Source organism: Neoarius graeffei, chromosome 6, assembly GCF_027579695.1.
Source record: "Neoarius graeffei isolate fNeoGra1 chromosome 6, fNeoGra1.pri, whole genome shotgun sequence".
NCBI classification, from domain to species: Eukaryota; Metazoa; Chordata; class Actinopteri; order Siluriformes; family Ariidae; genus Neoarius; species Neoarius graeffei.
The window spans coordinates 49,816,044-49,836,178 of NC_083574.1; the positions used below are offsets into that span (position 1 = coordinate 49,816,044).

Consider the following 20,135-nt stretch of genomic DNA (forward strand, 5'->3'; position numbering starts at 1 on the left):
TCACTGCGTGTGGCGCTGTCACGGTTGCCTAGAGACAGACAACACACACCGGCGCTGCTCAAAAAACCCGGGCCTTTTAAAAATGTCTGCTGCACCCGGGACTCCACCACCAAGAAGTGAGGGAAATCTGTTGACTGCTTAAATCTGGTCTACTCCACAGACAAGAGAAACACAGCAGTTCCTGATTAACTCAGGACTGTTGAGGGAAGGAGTAATGTTTTGCACTTTCTTGTTTTCTGCATTCTTGAATAAGCAGACATACATGTTTGTTGTGTTTTTGTTGTTTTTTGTTTTCTTTTTTCCTCTCTAAGTAAAAATGTCCCCAAAGTTCACAAAGAGTCCCTACACCAAGAACAGTTATGCACTTACATTTACAGTGATATTAAGTTCTCAATATATTTAGATTATATTATAAAAGTTCATTGTTGCCCACTTGTACATTATACATTTTTACAGCATTGGCAATAAAGCATTTCAAGCTTTAAGTATGAGTAATTGCTTTCTTGATCACCCCTTTACTAAAAACACCTACAAAATAAAACATACCACTGCTGCGGGCACCCCACCCCATGGGAGTCGTGCCCGTGGTGGTCATGGCCCCAAGAAGCCATGGTGGGCGTCCCTTATTTTCATTTCTGAATGGTGGCAACCCTACCACTAAGCTATGTTGTCCATCAACACATGGGTATTTATTTTGTACAATGAAGGTTGCTTTTCTTTTGCACAACAATACGTTCTTTTTCCTTTTTTTTTTTTACAGCAACACAATGCTCAAAATAGGGCGGCACAGTGGTGTAGTGGTTAGCGCTGTCGCCTCACAGCAAGAAGGTCCGGGTTCGAGCCCTGTGGCCAGCAAGGGCCTTTCTGTGTGGAGTTTGCATGTTCTCCCCGTGTCCACGTGGATTTCCTCCAGGTGCTCCGGTTTCCCCCACAGTCCAAAGACATGCAGGTTAGGTTAACTGGTGACTCTAAATGGACCGTAGGTGTGAATGGATGTCTGTGTCTATGTGTCAGCCCTGTGATGACCTGGCGACTTGTCCAGGGTGTACCCCGCCTTTCGCCCGTAGTCAGCTGGGATAGGCTCCAGCTTGCCTGCGACCCTGTAGAACAGGATAAAGCGGCTAGAGATAATGAGATGAGACAATGCTCAAAATGGAGAATGATCTTAATTCTGTCAAATCAACTTGTATGCTGCAGACAATGTCTCAGAACCAGACAGTCTCATATTCTTTCAACTAGGCAAAGTGTTCACTCATCACGGTAGCAAACTGGTGGTTTGATAATAATCACGGGATAACGTCTCAGTCTCTGTCACTTGTGTAAGTCCAGTCTGCGGTGGTTCAGTGGACTGCTTTGTTTTTGATGGTTCAATGGTGTCAGAGACTCGATCATGTTTTTGCTCTTGGTGAGGTGCACTAGGTGGAAGTGTGGTGCAACTCTCATTCAGTAACACTGGAGGACTGTCACAAGGGTTCACAGCAGTCTGCTGACACTGAAGGATCCGGACGCATCAGCATTTGATCCACATGGCACTTCCATGTGCCTTGTGTTCCCACATTTACTTTGTATGACACAGGTCCAGTCTTTTCCATGACAGCACCCTGTGCCCACTTCTCCTCCCCCTTTCCATAGTCATGCACAAGGACTGACTCTCCAACATCAAACTGTCTGTCCTTAGAGCGTAGTTGGTGGCATTGCCGTTGAGCATCCTGTGACCTTTGCACTGCTTCCGTCACGCTGGGTTTCAGGAAATCCAACCATGAATGCAGCCTGCATCCAAGGAACAGCATTGCTGGCATTTCTTTAGTTGTCGCATGGGGAGTGTTCCTGTATGTCAACAGAAAAGTATCATGGCATTGTTGCACTTGTGCTGTGCCTTTCGAGGACTTTAAAGCTTGTTTAAACGTTTGCACAAAGTGTTCCACCAAGCCACTGGTGGAAGAATGGTACGTCGCGGAGCAAATGTGTTGGACTCCATTGGACTTCAGAAATGCACTGAATTCTTCAGAGCAAAACTGGGGTCCATTGTCACTCACAAGGATATGGGGAATGCCATAGCGACTAAACAGTCCTTTGAGCACTTGAATGGTCTTAGTAGATGTGGTGCTATCCATAATATGTACCTCAGGCCACTTTGAATGAGCATCCACAGTGCCCAGGTACATGTGTCCTTCAAATGGACCAGCAAAGTCCACATGTATCCTTTCCTAAGGACTGGAGAGCCACATCCATGGGTGTAGAGGTGCTAGCCCAGGCTCTTTTCGTACCCTCTGACAGGAGTGGCAGGATTTAGCCTGGAGCTTGATTTGAGAATCAATGCCGGGCCACCAAACATAACTGTGTGCCAGGCTCTTCATCCTCACTACACCTGGGTGTGCAGTGTGAAGTTCTTTGAGCACCCGGGGGCACAGTTTGGGCGGCACAATGACTCTCACACCCCACATGAGGCATCCCTGTTGTATAGTGAGATCTTGCCAGCACAGCAGGTAGGATGAAAGCTCTTCACCAGCATCCTTTGCAGCTGGAAAATGACCAGTTGGAGGTCATTTCCAGGACATGTGACAAGATGGGATCAGATATGGTGTTATGTCTGATCTTGGTGTTACTAACTGGTAAGGTGTCCAACTGCGAGGTGCAGAATACATCTACTGCACTCAACTTCTCCTTATGGGTGTGTGTGAGTGGTAGCCTCGACAGTCCATCAGCATTTACATGTAATGCACCTTTTCAATATTGAATGGTGTAATCATGTGCAAACAGGAGTAGTGTCCAACGCTGCATTCGGGCTGCAGCCATGGACAGAGTACTTTTCACTGGACTCAGGATGGAGGTCAGCGGGAGATGGTCAGTGAGTAGGGTGAACTTGTTACCATAGAGGTACTGGTGAAACTTACGTACTCCAAAGACTATTGCCAATGCCTCCTTCTGGATCTGAGCATAGTTCTGCTCTGCTTTGCTGAGCGTGCGTGATGCATAGGCGATGGGTCTTTCTTCACTGTTAGGCATGACATGCGAGAGCACTGCTCCCACCCCATACGGTGAAGTATCGCATGCAAGGTAGAGCGGCAGCTCTGGATTGTAGTGGGTGAGTACTTCCTGTAATACAAGGAGTGCTTTAGCTTTCTGAAACGCTGACTCACAGGTTGAGGTCCACTGCCATTTCTTTGCTTTAATAAGCAGTTCATTGAGTTGTCTCAGAACAGTGGCCAAGTTTGGAATGAAACGTCCATAGTAGTTCAGCATTCTTAGAAATGAACATGCTGGGGCTTCCACAATGGCACATACCTTCTCTGGTGATTTGTGGAGCCCAGCTGCATCGATGATGTGGCCTAAATATTCCACAGACTCCTGGATAAACAGGCACTTCTCTTGCTTGAGATGCAGGCCCTGATCTTCTAGCCTGCCCAAGACTGCATCCAGAGTTTTGAGGTGAGACTGCTCATCAGGACCACTGACAAGAATGTTGTCCAGGTAGCAATGAGTGTATGGCAGTCCACAAAGCACTTTGTTCACCGTCCTTTGGAATAAAGCAAGCAATGACGCTATGCCAAATGGTAAGCGGTTGAAATGAAACAGTCCATTCTGTGTTGTGATAGTCAACAGCTCTTTTGATTGTTCTTCCACCTCCATCTGTAGATAAGCATTTGATAAGTCCAACTTACCGAAGCGTTGACCTCCTGCTAGAGATGCAAAGAGGTCCTCAATGCGTGGAATTGGGTACTTATCCACACAGAGGACTGGGTTGAGGGTGACCTTGAAATCCCCACACAGACTCACTGCATTATCTTGTTTAATCACTGGCACTATGGGTGTACCCCAATCACTGTGATCTATGGGTGATATCACTCCCAGTTCTGTCAGACGTTTTAACTCGGCCTCCACTTGTGGTAGCAGGGCATAGGGCACATTGCGTGGAGGATGGAATTTTGGAACACTATTGGGTTTAAGTGTCAATGTGGCTTTAATCCCTTTCATTGTTCCAAGCCCTTTAGAGAAAACAGCGGAGTGTCTCTAACACAGCCTCCAAGGTGTCTTTCTCTTTTTGCTCAATGGCATACACAGTCTTTAAATCTCTCCAGTTCAATTTAATAGCTCTCAGCCATTCTCTACCAAAAAGTGGTGGTGCATCTATTTTCACAACGTACAAGGGTAACTCAGCACACTGCTTGTTCAACTTTACTTGCACCTTGATGACCCCTTCAGGTGTGAGAGGTTCTCCTGTGTATGTCCTTAGCATGACATCAGTGGGTTGTAAAGGCAGTTGGCTGAGCGTGCTTTTGTACTGTTCCCAAGGAATCAAAGACACAGCGGCACCTGTATCCAATTCCATCTCCATCTTCTTTCCATTTACTATAGGCAGCACAGAGATTCGTGAATATTTCCCCTTTTCAGACAATGCATACAGTCCCAAATCAGAATAAGTATCAGATTTAGTTTCCTCGCTTTCACTTTCATTTACTCTTGCATCCACATGATGAGTTCTCTTCTTTCTGCTTTTAACACTGCGTTTGATTGCATTACCTTTCTGCTCAGATTTTTCTTCTTTGTGTTTCCATCTGTCTTGGTTGCTTTGGTCCTTGCTCGTGTACATCCTTTTCGTGTGACCTACCCTCTTGCACCTGTCATGGTCCTACCTGTGGGCTTCTCTCTTCAGGTAACATCTCCACTCAGCATTACCGGCCACGCCCGCACTCACTTCCTCTTATTAACTTTCAGTGACTGTCATTGGCTGTTGCCGATCACCTGCTTCCCCCCGTGTGTATTTATACTGCAGTCCTCCCAAGCTTCTGTGTCAGATCATCTGCAACTCTCAGCGTGATAACCTGCTCTGTGTTCCTACTACTCTGACTCCTGAAGATATTCTGTTCCGTCTGACTCTGTCTGCTCTCCAGCCCCGGTAACCTGATCTGCCTTCTGTCCTGTCGACTCTGCCTCTTGCCTGCCTCTCCTGTACCTTCGCCTGATCTCCAGCTCGCTCAGCCCTGCTGCTCGCCTGCCTCTCCATCTGCCTGGTGTGAGCAGCCCTGCCTGGAGCCCTACTCTTCTGCCCTGGTAACCTGACCCTGCATTTCTGTCCCCTATCTTGCTACCTGTTTTGTGACTCTGTGTTCCAGCCTGCTCTCTATCTCCTGCCTGCTGAGGGACTGCTTGCTGGGAGACTGCCTGAAACCCAAGTGGTATCAGCCTACAGCCACACCTCTCTGACAATGCCTGATCCCATCTGATCTCAGAAGCTAAGCAGGGTCGGGCCTGGTCAGTACTTGGATGGGAGATCTCAGATGTCACCACCATGCTCCCACCAGCCATCCCTGCCTCTCAGTCCTCCTGCCACTGAACTTCACACACACTCCCAACTCCCTTTTCCCCTGTTATTAATAAACTGTGGTTCGAGTGCATTTGATCTCCTCTCCTGTCCGTTCCTTGACAGAACGATCTGGCCATGACATGGAGTCAGTGCCTGAACCCTCTGCCCTAGACCGGCTTCAGCGCACCAAGGGAGATGTCAGTCGGATGTCTGCTGACATTGCAGCCCTGATCCAGCTTGGGCAACAACGACTGGACCAAGCACTCCAGCTGCTCACCGCCCTAGCACCGCCTGCTCCTCTGAGTCAACCACCACCGCCCCTCGTTGTATCAGCCCCTGTCATACCTGCCGCTGACATGCCAGCTCCAGGAGGTGCTCCTGCTGCACTTGATGCCAAGTCCGTGCTTTCCTGACCAGCTGCCGGTTGCTGTTCGACCTGCAGCCCAGAACCTTCGCAAAGGTGGCCTTCGTCATCACTCGTCTGACTGGCCGCGCCTGCCTGTGGGGGACTGCTGAGTATGAACGCTGGACACCGGCGTGTGCCTCCTTCTCCCTGTTTGCAGCGGAGATGACTAAGGTCTTCGACCTGGGCTCATCGTCAGTAGAGGCATCCGGAGGACTGATGAGTATTCGCCAAGGCAGACGAACAGTGGCTGACTACTCGATCGATTTCCGGACCTTGGCCCGGCGCAGCAAGTGGAACGTGCAGGCGCTGGTGGACGCCTTTCTGCACAGCCTGGCCGACTACATGAAGGACGAATCGGTCTCGTACGAACAACCATCGACACTCGATGAGGCCATTGCCCTGGCCGTCCGCATTGACCGCCGGGTCCAGACCCGTCGACGAGAGAGGGCCCGCCAGACTCAGTCAGTCACCAGTGCACGGAGTAACCCAGCCCCTTCTACGTCTCCTGCTGTTTCTCCGCCGAGCCTTCTGGACCAGTCAGAGCTCATGGAGATCGGCCGTGCTTCCCTCAGCCCGGCAGAGCGCCAGCGTCGGATCACCTCCAATCTGTGCCTGTACTGTGGGGGTGACAGTCACCGTGCTGCCTCCTGCCCAGTAAAAGCCCGAGCTCACCGGACATAGGAGGGACCCAGCTGAGCTCAATGACCATCCATTCCTCCACCAGCCAGAAACCTATGCTCCAAGTTTGTCTTCGTCTGTTGGATTCCACCCACACCCTGGCTGCCCTGGTTGACTCTGGCGCCGAGGCAAACATCATGGACACTGAGCTTGCGCGCCAGTTGGGTCTGCAAAGCCATCACTTATCCTCTCCCGTTCCAGCCAGGGCGCTGGATGGCCATCTCCTTGGCACCGTCACCCACCCCACTGCCCCTGTTCCGATGACTGTCAGGCAACCACCACGAAACCATCCAGTTTCACCTGCTCCGTTCCCCCGGCCAACCTCTCATCCTGGGCTATCCATGGCTCCGCCAGCACAGTCCTCACCTCGACTGGGCCACTGGAGCAATAAGAGAATGGGGCAAGGACTGCCACCGGACCTGCTTACGAGCCGCCACTCTAAAACCCCGTACTCCACCTGCCAGCTCTGCCTCCGACCTCACTAATGTCCCAGTGTGTTATCACAGCCTTCGGGAGGTATTCAGCAAAGCCAAGGCCACTTCCTTGCCTCCTCACCGGCCCTACGACTGCGCCATTGATCTCCTCCCAGGCACTGCACCACCCAAGGGCCGTCTCTACTCTTTGTCCGCCCCAGAAAGGAAGGCGATGGAGTACTACATCAGTGACTCTCTGGCTGCCAGCCTCATCCGCCCATCCTCCTCTCCCGCCAGCGCTGGGTTCTTCTTCGTGGGAAAGAAGGATGGATCCCAGCGCTGCATCGATTACAGGGGTCTCAACGACATCACCATCAAGAACCAATACCCTCTCCCACTGCTTACCTCTGCCTTCGAGCTGCTCCAGGGAGCCACGGTCTTCACCAAACTCGATCTCCGGAATGCCTACCACCTGGTTCGGATAAGGGAGGGAGACGAGTGGAAGACCGTGTTCAACACCCCCACCGGTCATTATGAATACCGGGTGATGCCGTTTGGCCTTACCAACGCGCCAGCAGTAGTCCAGGCTCTGGTGAATGATGTCCTGCGAGATATGTTGAACAAGTTCGTGTTTGTTTTCCTCAACAACATCCTGATCTTCTCCCGAACCCTGTCCGAACACTCCCAGCATGTCCAGCAAGTGCTCCGTCGTCTCCTTGAAAACTACCTCTTCGTCAAGGCAGAGAAGTGTGAGTTTCATGCCAAGTCTGTGGGGTTCCTGGGGTACATCGTGGCAGAAGGGAGCATCCAGATGGACCCTGCCAAGGTCTCAGCAGTGACTTCATGGCCAGTACCAGAGAGCAGGAAGAAGCTTCAGCAGTTCCTGGGCTTCGCAAATTTCTACAGGAAATTCATTCATAATTACAGCACCATTGCGTCACCCCTCACTGCCTTGACCAGCACCAAACAGCCCTTCGCCTGGACTCCAGCTGCCAATGAAGCCTTTGCCACCCTCAAGGCTTGGTTCACCACTGCTCCCATCCTCCAGATGCCAGATGTGGAGCGGCAATTCATCGTAGAGGTGGACGCCTCAGATGTGGGAGTCGGGGCAGTGCTCTCACAGAGGTCAGCGGATGACAACAAACTCCACCCCTGTGCGTTCTTCTCCCGCCGGCTATCGCCGGCCGAACGCAATTACGACATTGGCAACCGGGAATTGCTGGCAGTCAAGCTCGCCCTGGAGGAATGGTGTCACTGGCTGGAGGGGTGCATAGTCCCATTCCTGGTCTGGACAGACCATAAGAATCTGGAATACATCCACACCGCCAAACGACTCAACCCCAGACAGGCCCGCTGGGCTCTCTTTTTCACCAGATTCAATTTCACCCTTTCATACCAGCCTGGATCTCACAACACCAAGCCTGACACACTCTCCCGCCAGTTCCAGAAGGATGATGCCCCCTCCAAGGATCTGGCTCCCATCCTACCTGACCCCTGTATCGTTGCTGCTCTGACCTGGGACATCGAAGAACGAGTGTGGGAAGCCCTCCGTGACCAACCCAGCCCCAGTGCATGCCCCGCAAGTCGCCTCTTTGTTCCTGAAGACCTGCGATCCCAGGTTATACAATGGGGACACGACTCCCGTCTTGCCTGCCACCCTGGTTCCACTCGCACCTACCACCTGCTCGCCCAACGGTTCTGGTGGCCTACTATGAGCAGGGATGTGCGAGACTTCATCCGAGCCTGCCCTACCTGTAATCAAAATAAGTCCTCCAGCCGGCCTCCTGCCGGTTTGCTCCAGCCTCTGCCCGTGCCTATGCAACCCTGGTCCCACATTTCCCTGGATGTTGTTATGGGTCTGCCCCCTTCTAATGGGATGATGGTCATACTCACCATCGTGGACCGCTTTAGCAAGATGGCACACTTTGTTCCCCTCCCAAAACTACCGTCAGCCAAAGAGACCGCCCAGATCGTCCTGCAGCATGTCTTCCGCGTCCATGGGCTGCCCAAGGACATCGTTTTGGACCGGGGGCCGCAATTCACCTCCTCTTTCTGGAAGGAGTTCTGTCACCTACTCGGGGCCACCGCCAGCCTCACCTCCGGATTCCGACCCCAGTCCAACGGCCAGTCAGAGTGGACTAACCAGGAGTTGGAGAAGGCACTTTGGTGCATGGCATCACGCAACCCTAGGGCCTGGTGTGAGCACCTGCTGTGGGTGGAATACTCTCACAACTCCCTCACCAGCTCAGCCACTGGGCTGTCCCCATTCCACTGCGTGTATGGCTACCAACCTTCCCTGTTCCCCAGCCAGGAGGGAGAGGTCACCTGCCCGGCTGCCCTCACCTATGCACGCTGATGCCGCCACACCTGGTCTCAAGCCCGTGCTGCACTCCTCAAGTCAGTCACCAGCTACTCTACTGGAGCCAACCGGTGGAGGACGCCTGCGCCGACCTACCGGGTGGGCCAGAAGGTGTGGTTATCAGCCAAGGACCTGCCCCTCCAGGTGGAGTCTCGTAAGCTGGCACCTCGGTTCGTCGGACCATTCCCGATCCAGAGGATAATCAGCCAGTCTGCTCTCCGGCTCCGACTGCCCAAGTCAATGAGAGTGCACCCCACCTTCCACATCTCTAAGATTAAGCCAGTGCACGAGAGCCCGCTGGTCCCAGCTGCACCTTCTCCTCCTCCTCCTCGTCTCATCGATGGTGGCCAGGTCTACTCCGTCTGGCGACTGCTGAAGTCATGGCGCAGGGGCAGGGGCCTCCAATACCTGGTGGATTGGGAGGGCTATGGTCCTGAGGAGAGGATGTGGGTTCCTGCTGGGAGAATCATAGACCGTACCCTCATCAGCACCTTTCATCGCCTGCATCCGGACCAGCCGGCCAATCGGAGGGGTCGACCAAAGGGTCCTTGTCGGAATGACAGTGCGCCAACCGCTACTGTCCCCAAGTCCGATTCTGAACCAGATCCTGAGGCCTTGGACACTGACCGGTCAGAGGAGTTCTGACCCTCCACCGGTATTCCCCCTCCTCCCGCCCGTCTTTGGTGATCTGTGGCTAGGGACTTCTGGAGCCATCCCTTGGGGGGGGGGGGGGGGGGGGGGTTCTGTCATGGTCCTACCTGTGGGCTTCTCTCTTCAGGTAACATCTCCACTCAGCATTACCGGCCACGCCCGCACTCACTTCCTCTTATTAACTTTCAGTGACGTCATTGGCTGTTGCCGATCACCTGCTTCCCCCCTGTGTGTATTTATACTGCAGTCCTCCCAAGCTTCTGTGTCAGATCGTCTGCAACTCTCAGCGTGATAACCTGCTCTGTGATACTACTCTGTAATACTACTCTGACTCCTGAAGATATTCTGTTCCGTCTGACTCTGTCTGCTCTCCAGCCCCGGTAACCTGATCTGCCTTCTGTCCTGTCGACTCTGCCTCTTGCCTGCCTCTCCTGTACCTTCGCCTGATCTCCAGCTCGCCCAGCCCTGCTGCTCGCCTGCCTCTCCATCTGCCTGGTGTGAGCAGCCCTGCCTGGAGCCCTACTCTTCTGCCCTGGTAACCTGACCCTGCATTTCTGTCCCCTATCTTGCTACCTGTTTTGTGACTCTGTGTTCCAGCCTGCTCTCTATCTCCTGTCTGCTGAGGGACTGTTTGCTGGGAGACTGCCTGAAACCCAAGGGGTATCAGCCTACAGCCACACCTCTCTGACAATGCCTGATCCTGTCTGATCTCAGAAGCTAAGCAGGGTTGGGCCTGGTCAATACTTGGATGGGAGACCTCAGACGTCACCACCACACTCCCACCAGCCATCCCTGCCTCTCCTGCCACTGAACTTCACACACTCCCTTTTCCCCTGTTATTAATAAACTGTGGTTCGAGTGCATTTGATCTCCTCTCCTGTCTGGTCCTTGACAGCACTGGTGACATTCACGATCTTTATACCAGCAGTCTTCCTCACTATGGTTTGTCTTCCCACAGCGGCGACACTTGTCCTTTTATGAAAACACCGCGTTTACTTTGAGGGAACTACTTAACTGCTGCACATCGCGAGCTGCTGTCTCTGCTGACACAGCATAATTCACTGCTTTCTTAAACGTGAGATATTTCTCAGTCAGCAGGTGCTTTTGGACAGTTTCACACTTTAATCTACAAACAAATCTGTCTCTTAGTGCATCTTCCAAATATGCACCAAATTCACAATGTTCAGGGAGTTTCTTTAGCAAAGCAACATACTGCACAACTGTTTCTCCTTCCCCCTGATTTTGCTTGTGGAACCGGAACCTCTCTGCTATCATGAGCAGCTTTGGCGCGAAATGGTCGTTCAGGACGTCCATAACACCATCAAAATCCACATCCGTGGTAGTGCTAGGAGCAATCAATCAAATTGCGAAGCAGTCCATAATAATAATAATAATAATAATAATAATAATAATAATAATAATAATATTTTTAATTTATATAGTGCCTTTCTAAAAACCCAAGGTCGCTTTACAATAATAGGCAGGAAGAAAAGAAAAAAAAGTCCACCAAAGAGAGGTCAGGATATCATTCCAGTAGTGTAGCAGCCACAGTCCCACCAAAAGGTGCATGAAAACAAGTCCCACATCTCCAGCACAGCTGCCATGATGCCGCCAGCAACATCACTCGAACACCACGCCATGGATCCACAAAGCGAGCACAGAAGCACTGCCATGCAGAGCGCTGATATGTCCCAAACCGCCTGCACAGCCACCACGACGCCACCAAGCAACATCGCTCGGAACATCACACCAAGCATTCAAGCGCAGAGTGCTGGACAACCACGATGGTAAAATGAGCAATGAGCTCACTGCAGTCCATAGCTGGGAGCACAGGCATCACCCACAGCAAACCAAGGCTTGGAGGGAACCAACGCCCAAAACTGGGTCCGGAGCTACACCACAACTGGCGGACTAAAACACTCAAACAAACGTCAAACACAGAAAAAAGAAATTAGAAAAAATAAAATAAAGCTCTGGTGAGAAGCGGCAGCCAGAATGCGCACAATGTACTCTCAACCGGAAACGGAAAAGACCCAAGTCTTAGGTCCCATCACACTAAACATTATGGCTAGCTTCTTTCCTTCCTGAATGTCATTTGCCTTGATGTAATGATCAAAATGTTCAATATACATCGTCCATTGCTCACTTGCCTCATCAAAAGCATCCATATGTCCTATTATTCCAGCCATGATGCGTCTGCTTCCGACGACTTGCACTATACCAGAAGATTCGTCGGATGGAGACTGACTCATCCCTTCTTAGCAGTCAACTTGTTAGCACATTAGCTATCCAATATCCCATGCAGCATGGTCATTCTTTTCAGTTAAAAAAAAACATCCCCAGCACCGTCCACCACTTGCAGATGATGTGAAAAGTCTTCAGAACTACACAACTCGTCACCAGTTTATGTTATATTGCTTCCAAATATCTCTATATGCAAACAATTCTACACTTCAGATACAGCAACATGGACACACTTGTGGCTGGTTCACTCACTTCTTCTGGTCATGTTTATTACATGCGCATTCCAACCAGTAGTACAGAACATTAGCGCCACCTGCTGGTAACAGTTAATATGGCGCAAACTTTGGCTCATACATAACAGTGAACTCTATCATGTTCACATGCACCTTTGTCCTGTTTTCACACATCTGGACTCACTGACACATTCATGCCAATAGTATAAAAGAACATTCATTCCACCACCACAGTGCAAAGTCTACTCTCAGTGTTTCTTACCTGGTGATAACAAGCCATAGTGTTACCATAGTGTCTTTTAAGAAGAAGAAGAAGCCAAGGAGCCTTTGTTTGTCACATGTACACTCAAGTACACTCAAACACAGACTTAAGCACACATTGAAATTCCTCCTCTGCATTTAACCCATCTGAAGCAGTGAACACACACATGCACACACAAATGAGCAATGAGCACACACACATACCCAGAGCAGTGGGCAGCTCTGCTACAGCACCCAGGGAGCAGTTGGAGGTTAGGTGCCTTGCTCAAGGGCACTTCAGCCCAACCTTCAGGCTATGGCTGCCCCATATTAACCTAACCACATGTCTTTGGACTGTGAGGGAAACCGGAGCACCCAGAAGAAACCCAAACAGACACAGGGAGAACATGCAAACTCCACACAGAAAGGCCCCCATTGACCAACAGGCTCAAACCCAGAACCTTCTTGCTCTGAGGTGACAGTGCTAACCACTACACTGCCATACTACCCATGGATATGATTCCTGTTCTAGCTACGTGGTTTATGTGTTTGTGTATGTGCCCTGGTTACTTCGATTGCATATTGCCTGACTACTGCCTGTATCCTTACTTTGATTTTGCCTCACGTTTTGGATTTGTTTGCCTGTTTTAATAATGTGAGAATGCACGCACTTACAGATGTATGTGCAGAGGAAGACAGATTGCAAAAAGTCAACAAAGCCAAATTGAAGGACTGGAATCAGTGTCGGTAACTTAGCGAGGGTCAGGCAATCGGCGAACAACATAACGTAGGAAAGACAAAGGGCAAAAAACAAGGAAGAAAGAGCAAGGATCAGAAAGGTAATAGGCAGTCAGAAAGATACAAGGCTTGGTACGAACTGAATGAGCAGGACAATACTTCGCAATGGTGTGTTTGTGAAGGGAGCTTAAATAGAGGGACAGGTGATTGAGTAAATGAGAGCCAGCTGTGATTCAGTAGGCAGGAGACAGAGGGCACTGTGTGTTCTGGGAGCTGTAGTCTGGAGTGTCCATGTTTGTAGTTTGCTCATTCTCAGCGGGTTAATTAACAGAGCCTCCCCGAGGAGCTACCTCCGGGAGCTACATTCTTTCTGGGACAACCCTTACCTCTGGGTGCTGGTTTATTAGGATGCTGGGCATGGAATTCTTGCTTCAGAAGGGGGTCAAGGATGTCTCTGGACTTGACCCAGCTTTGTTCCTCTGGCCTGTATCCTTCCCAGTCTACCAGGTACTCGACCTGACCTCCTCTTCGTCTCGAATCGAGGATCTTGTTGGCCTGGTAGATGGGCTCTCCCTCTAGATTAAGTGAAGGGTGTTCTTGGGTTGGTGTGTTACTGGCAAGGGGCCCTGGGATGGCAGGTTTTAGGTGTGAGACGTGAAATGTGGGTGACACTTGGCTGTGAGGGGGGAGTTCAAGACAGTAAGATACTTTGTTGATGCAGTGCAAGACTTTAAATGGCCTGATGTAGCGTGGCTAGAGCTTTCTACAGGTGTTGGTTTCTCTCAGATTCTTAGTGGCCACCCATACTCTGTCACCAGGGAGGAAGTTAGGAGTCTCTCCTCTACGCTAATCTGCATATTCTTTGTACTTGGCACAGACTGATTCTAGCCACTGGTGAACCTCCTCCCAGATGGTTTGACTGTGCCTGAACCAGTCAGTCAGTCATCGATGGCCTGTACCTGGCTGAGTGCGTCGTCCCAGAGGAACAAGGGTGGTTGGTAGCCAAGTATGCACTGAAATGGTGTCAGTTGGGTGGCAGTGTGTTTAAGTGAATTTTGTGCCTACTTGACCCAGGGCAGGAAGTGTGCCCAGTCCCCCTGGTTGCGCATGCAATAGATCCTTAGAAAGCAGCCGATCTCCTGGTTTGCTCTCTCTACTTGACTGTTGGACTGGGGGTGATAGTTGGACGTGAGGCTCACGGATACTCCCAACCTCTCCACGAAGCTTGACCAAAACCGTGAAATGAATTGGGGTCCCCGGTTGCTAAGTATATCTTCGGGGATGTCATAGTACCTGAAGATTTGCTGGAACAACAGCTCCGCTGTCTGAGAGGCTGTGGGGATGCCTGGCAATGGAATGAGTTTCAGTGCTTTCGAAAATCAGTCGATGGTTACCATTATTGTGGTGCTGTCTTGAGAGGGAGGGAGATCTGTGATAAAGTCAATTGCAAGATGTGACCAAGGCCTTTGGGGAATTGGTAGAGGGCATAGTTTTGGAACCTTTGCTTGAGCGCATTTGGAGCAGGAGGTGATGAACTGGTTGATTTCAGAAAGCATATTCTCCCACCAGTACCTGTTTCTTAACATCTGGTGCATGTGTTGGCTATTCAGATGTCTATTGGCGGAAGATGTGTGTGCCCAGGTGATGAATCTGTTGCAAAGATGCTTCAGCACATAGAGAAGGTCAGGTGGGAGGTGAATAGGCAAAGTTTGAGGCTGTGACTTGCTTATTTCCTTGTCCAGTTCCCAGGTGATGGATTGCACAAAACACTGTGGTGGGATGATGGGATGAGAACCTGTGTCATGGTGGGAAGGCCTGAATGCCCTGGATAAAGCATCTGCCTTGGTATTCTTGGAACCTGGACAGAATGAAATGGTAAAGTCAAATCATGTGAAGAATAATGCCCACCTGGCTTGACATGGATTCAAGCTTTTGGCTTTTCTGAGATATTCTAGGATTTTATGATCTGTGAGGATTACAAAGGGGTGGGTGGCTCCCTCTAACCAATGCCACCACTCTTCAAGAGCTAGTTTTATAGCAAGCAGTTCTCCATTTCCCATGGCATAATTCCTTTCTGCTGAAGTTAGTTTCTTTGAAAAGAAGGCTACTGGGTGTAGCTTCTGTTTTTGCTCGAAATGTTGGGACAAGATGGCCCCTACTCCAGTGTCAGACACATCTACCTCTACGATGAATGGCTTTGTAGGGTCAGGGTGCTGCAGTATTGGGGCTGAAGTGAAGGCTAGCTTTAACCGATTGAAGGCCTCCTCTGCCACTGGGTTCCAGTGTGGGCCTTTGGGACCTTTCTTCAGCAACGAGGTTAGAGGGGCTGCCAGAGTGCTGAAGTTTCGAATGAACTGTGGTAAAAGTTTGCAAAGCCTAAGAAACATTGAAAATCCTTGATAGATCTGGGTGTCGGCCAGGATGTTACAGCTGAGACTTTAAATGAGTCCATACTTACTCCTTTAGCACTGATAATATAGCCCAGGAAGGAGATCCTGCTTCGATAAAACTCACATTTCTCAGCCTTCACGTACAGGTTGTTCTCCAGTAGTCACCTGAGAACTGCTCTGATGTGTTCCTGGTGACTATGGACATCTGAGGAGTATATCAGGATGTTGTCAATGTAGGTGATGACATATTTGCCCAGCATGTCATTGATGAAGCATTGGAACACGCTGGGTGCCGAAGAAAGGCCATAAGGCATGACCCGGTATTCGAAGTGACCAGTGGTCGTGCTGAAAGTGGTTTTCCACTCATCGCCCCTTTTTATCCAAATCAGATTGTACGCACTGCGCAGATCAAGCTTGGAAAAGATTCTTGCGAATCAGAGTTGTTACAGAGCTGCTGGAACCAAGGGACGAGAATGAGGATACTTGATGGTGACCTGGTTTAAACCTCTGTAATTGATGCAGGGCCTCAGTCCACCCCCTCGTTTCTCCACAAAAAAGAAACCAGCAGACGCGGGAGATTTGGACGGGCGGATATATCCCTCTTCGAGAGCCTCCTGAATATACTCGTCTATGGCAGTGCATTCCTTTTGGGATAGGGGATAGATGCGACCTCGGGGCGGAGACATACCTGGCAGTAAGCCAGTGGTACAGTCATTTGGCCTGTGTGGTGGTAGCCCGCAGGCCTTCCCCTTACTGAAAACTTTGGAGAGGTCCTGATAGCAGTCAGGAGCGTTGTCCATGGAGTTGGGTTGAGGACTTTCTACAGAGGTGGAGGACACCTGGACCTGGGGACGAGAAAGACAGCTCTGAAAACATGTGGGTGACCATTGGAGGATTTCCTTGCTTTGCCAAGAAATGAGAGGGTCGTGAAGTTGTAGCCAGGGATATCCAAGAATAATGACATGATTAACGGTTGTCATTACATAGAGTGAGCTCCTTATGCCATGCTCCTACTTGTATATGTACTGGTTGGGTACGTGAAGTGACCAGCCCATCGCCTATGGGTCCTCCATTGATGGTCCTAATGCTGAGTGTGCTGTGCAGAGGGATGATGGGCAGGTTGAGCTTCTGCATGATGGCCTTACTGATAACGTTCCCCTCTGCCCTGAATTAATAAAAGCAGATAGGACATGAGTGGAGGACGCAACCCTTAGTAAAACTGGTATCTTGAAGGACTTTGAGTTGAGCTCTCTCACCGGACTCGTAGATCTCACTGGTTTCTCTGCTGGGGTTTCATGGGCTGGTCGGATCGGACAGTGCCGGATGTTGTGTTATGAGCTCCTGCAGTAGAAGCATAACCCCTCCTTGCATTGTTTAGCATGCTCAGCACGGGTTAACCTAGTGCGTGAGACCTCCATGGGTGAGCTGTCCTCCGAAGGCTGAACAGGCGATCGTGGATAGAGGGTTGGTGCTTTAACAGTTGGTCGAGACGAATAGCTAGGTCTATGAGGGAGTCTAGAGAGAGGTTTTCATCTCTACAAGCCAGTTTGCTGATGATTTCAGGACATAAACCTTGGCGAAAGACTGCTTTCAGAACTGGGTCATTCCATCCACTGGCAGCTCCTAGCTTTCTGGAGTCCAGAGCATATTCAGCAACACTTTGAGTACCTTGAGAACTGGCAAGTAGGCTCTCTCCAAGCTCTAGCCCCTCGGGTTCGTGGTCAAACACTCTCTTGAATAGAGAGAGGAACTGTTCGTACAACTTAGTTTGCTCACCACCCCTGCTCCAGATAGCAGTAGCCCAGCGGAGTGCTTTGCCAGTGAGAAAAGACAGAAACTTAGCAATTTTATGCTCATCTGATAAGTTTGGCATGGTGGCAAAATACATAGAACATTGAAGTAAAAAACCTTTACATGCGATGGAGTCTCCAGCGAACTTCTTTGGAGTGGGGAGTTGTAATGCCAGGCTAGGAGGAGACTCGGGCGTGCTAGGAGGGCCTATGACATCACAGTTGCAAGCTGTGCCATCCGGATGTTGAGCTTGGCAAGCATTTGTTGATGTTCTTCCAGCAAACACCCCTGCGTGTTGAGAGCAGTCTGTTTAGTCCTCCGCTACATCCATGTTGGCAAAGTATCCTGTGAGAATGCAGACACTTACAAATGTATAAGCGGAGGAAGACAGATTGCAAAAAGTCAACAAAGCCAAATCGAGGGACTGGAATTGGTGTCGGTAAACTAGCGAGGGTCAGGCGATCAGCGAACAGCGTAATGTAGGAAAGACGAAGGGCAAAAAACAAGGAGGAAATAGCAAGGATCAGAAAGGTAATAGGCAGTCAGAAAGATACAAGGTTTGGTATGAACTGAACAAGCAGGATGATACTTCACAATGGTATGTTTGTGAAGGGAGCTTAAATAGAGGGACAGGTGATTGAGTAAATGAAAGCCAGCTATGATTCGGTAGGCAGGAGACAGAGGGCACTGTGTGTTCTGGGAGCTGTAGTCTGGAGTGTCCATGTTTGTAGTTTGCTCATTCTCAGTGGGTTTACTGACAAATAAAACTCTGAACCTGCAACTGTCACAGTCTCTTCCACCTGACAGTGAACGAATTTTAGTTCGGCTTTTATTCATTTCAGAACTTAAATAGGTTTCAGTGATTTAACTGAAATCAGGTCTAAATAAAGCTTTATGTCAAAATTAAAAAATTGTGCAATGCAGAATGTTTCTGCCCATTCAGGTTAGTACTTTATGGTGCTTTTATGCAAAGTGCTTACTTAACTGAAGATTTAATGAACTGATAAAGGTCCATGTCTGTACCTCTAATTAACATTTACAAATCCATCCATTATCTGTAGCCGCTTATCCTGTACAGGGTCGCGGACAAGCTGGAGCCTATCCCAGCTGACTATGGGTGAGAGGTGGGGTACACCCTGAACAAGTCACCAGGTCATCGCAGGGCTGACACATAGAGACAAACAACCATTCACATTCACACCTACAGTCAATTTAGAGCCACCAATTAGCCTAACCTGCATGTCTTTGAACTGTGGGGGAAACCGGAGCACCCAGACGAAACCCATGCAGACACGGGGAGAACATGCAAACTCCACACAGAAAGGCTCTCGTCGGCCGCTGGGCTCAAACCCAGGACCTTCTTGTTGTCAGGTGACAGTGCTAACCACTAGACCACCATGCCGCCCCTATTACAAATTATATAAACTAAATAAAATTATCTGTGATAAGTTAGAAGTATCAAAATAATATTCCGTTTTCAGCAACCTTTTTTTTTGCCCCTCAGATTCCTTTTCTGAAAAGACCTTGCTATTTACAATGTCCTCTCTCTCATTCTCCAAAGTCCATTAGTGGCAAATTTCAAATACTGAGCTACATAGGACCTCAAGGCTTGTGGTTTAAGCATTGGGTGACCTCATTTGGCAGAGCTGTGTTAGTGTGATGTTCCTAAGGTGCCATGTCGAGAGGCTCTCTGTCAGTACCATGAGGCAGGAGGTCCACCTTTAAGAACACATGGAAGGCTTTGAAATTCTTTCTGCAGCGAACGTAATGAGGACGGGAGGCATGAGAAATAGCTTATGTGTGAGTGAACCTCTCACAGGCCCTTCTCACCAGTTAGCACTTTGACCCAGATTACAGTGTTAGGGAGGCTGGGAGACCTGGCGGCCACTTCAATATCACCCACTCATTTCTGCATTAAAATTTACATTTGGTCCCACTGTTCATTTCTCTGCATGTATGAGCAATACATTTGTGTATGTCTCTATACATTACAGATCCTGTAATGTCACACAGGCTTCCATTCAATGGTATGTTAAATTATTGACTATTAAAAGCAGAAAATTCACAGACACTTATGTGCTTTCTTGAAGCCTGCATTTATCAGCAGCCAGTCAGCACACAGATGTTTTTCAACCACAGTCCAAAGTACTTCCTAAAATCTCCCCATTTCTCTCTGTCTGTGAGGGGAAATCTGTGGGCACATGCTGTTTCCTTAAAAGCTCTGAAAAAAGGGCAAGGTGACTTATAGGATGTGTTTTGATGAGAAAATGGCTGCAGGGTGAGCATCTAGTGGCAGATAACATGAAAAAGCACTATCTCCTCTCAGCACATTTAGTGGGAAGAAAGTCCACAATAGTCTCAAAACATCATTTCTCTTTTTCTCTCTGTCTAAGAAATGAAGACTTATGAATAGTCTTAACTTTCGCTTGCTCAAAAAGCCCTGCTGGCTGAGGTTGAAAAGTCTGTTTGTCAGTCAAATTTCCACTTTGTTCATTTCTTCTACTTTGGGTAGTACAACAAAACTAGATAAAATATCAGAATCAGTTTTACATGTTCTGTCCTAAAGTATCTCAGATGATCTCATGATCAAAGTTGGTGTAACATGCTAACTGTTAGTTCCCCAAATTGGGGCAGAACATTTTCGGAGAGCTGAAATTGTAAACTTTTTTCTAAAATTATTTACTGTT

The 20,135-nt window shown here is 49.4% G+C and overlaps 1 pseudogene; it reads right to left on the reverse strand.

The window, feature by feature from the left end:
• Positions 1 to 1,463: 1,463 nt before the first annotated feature.
• LOC132888286 (uncharacterized protein K02A2.6-like) lies at positions 1,464 to 2,645 on the reverse strand (annotated as a pseudogene).
• Positions 2,646 to 20,135: the final 17,490 nt, after the last annotated feature.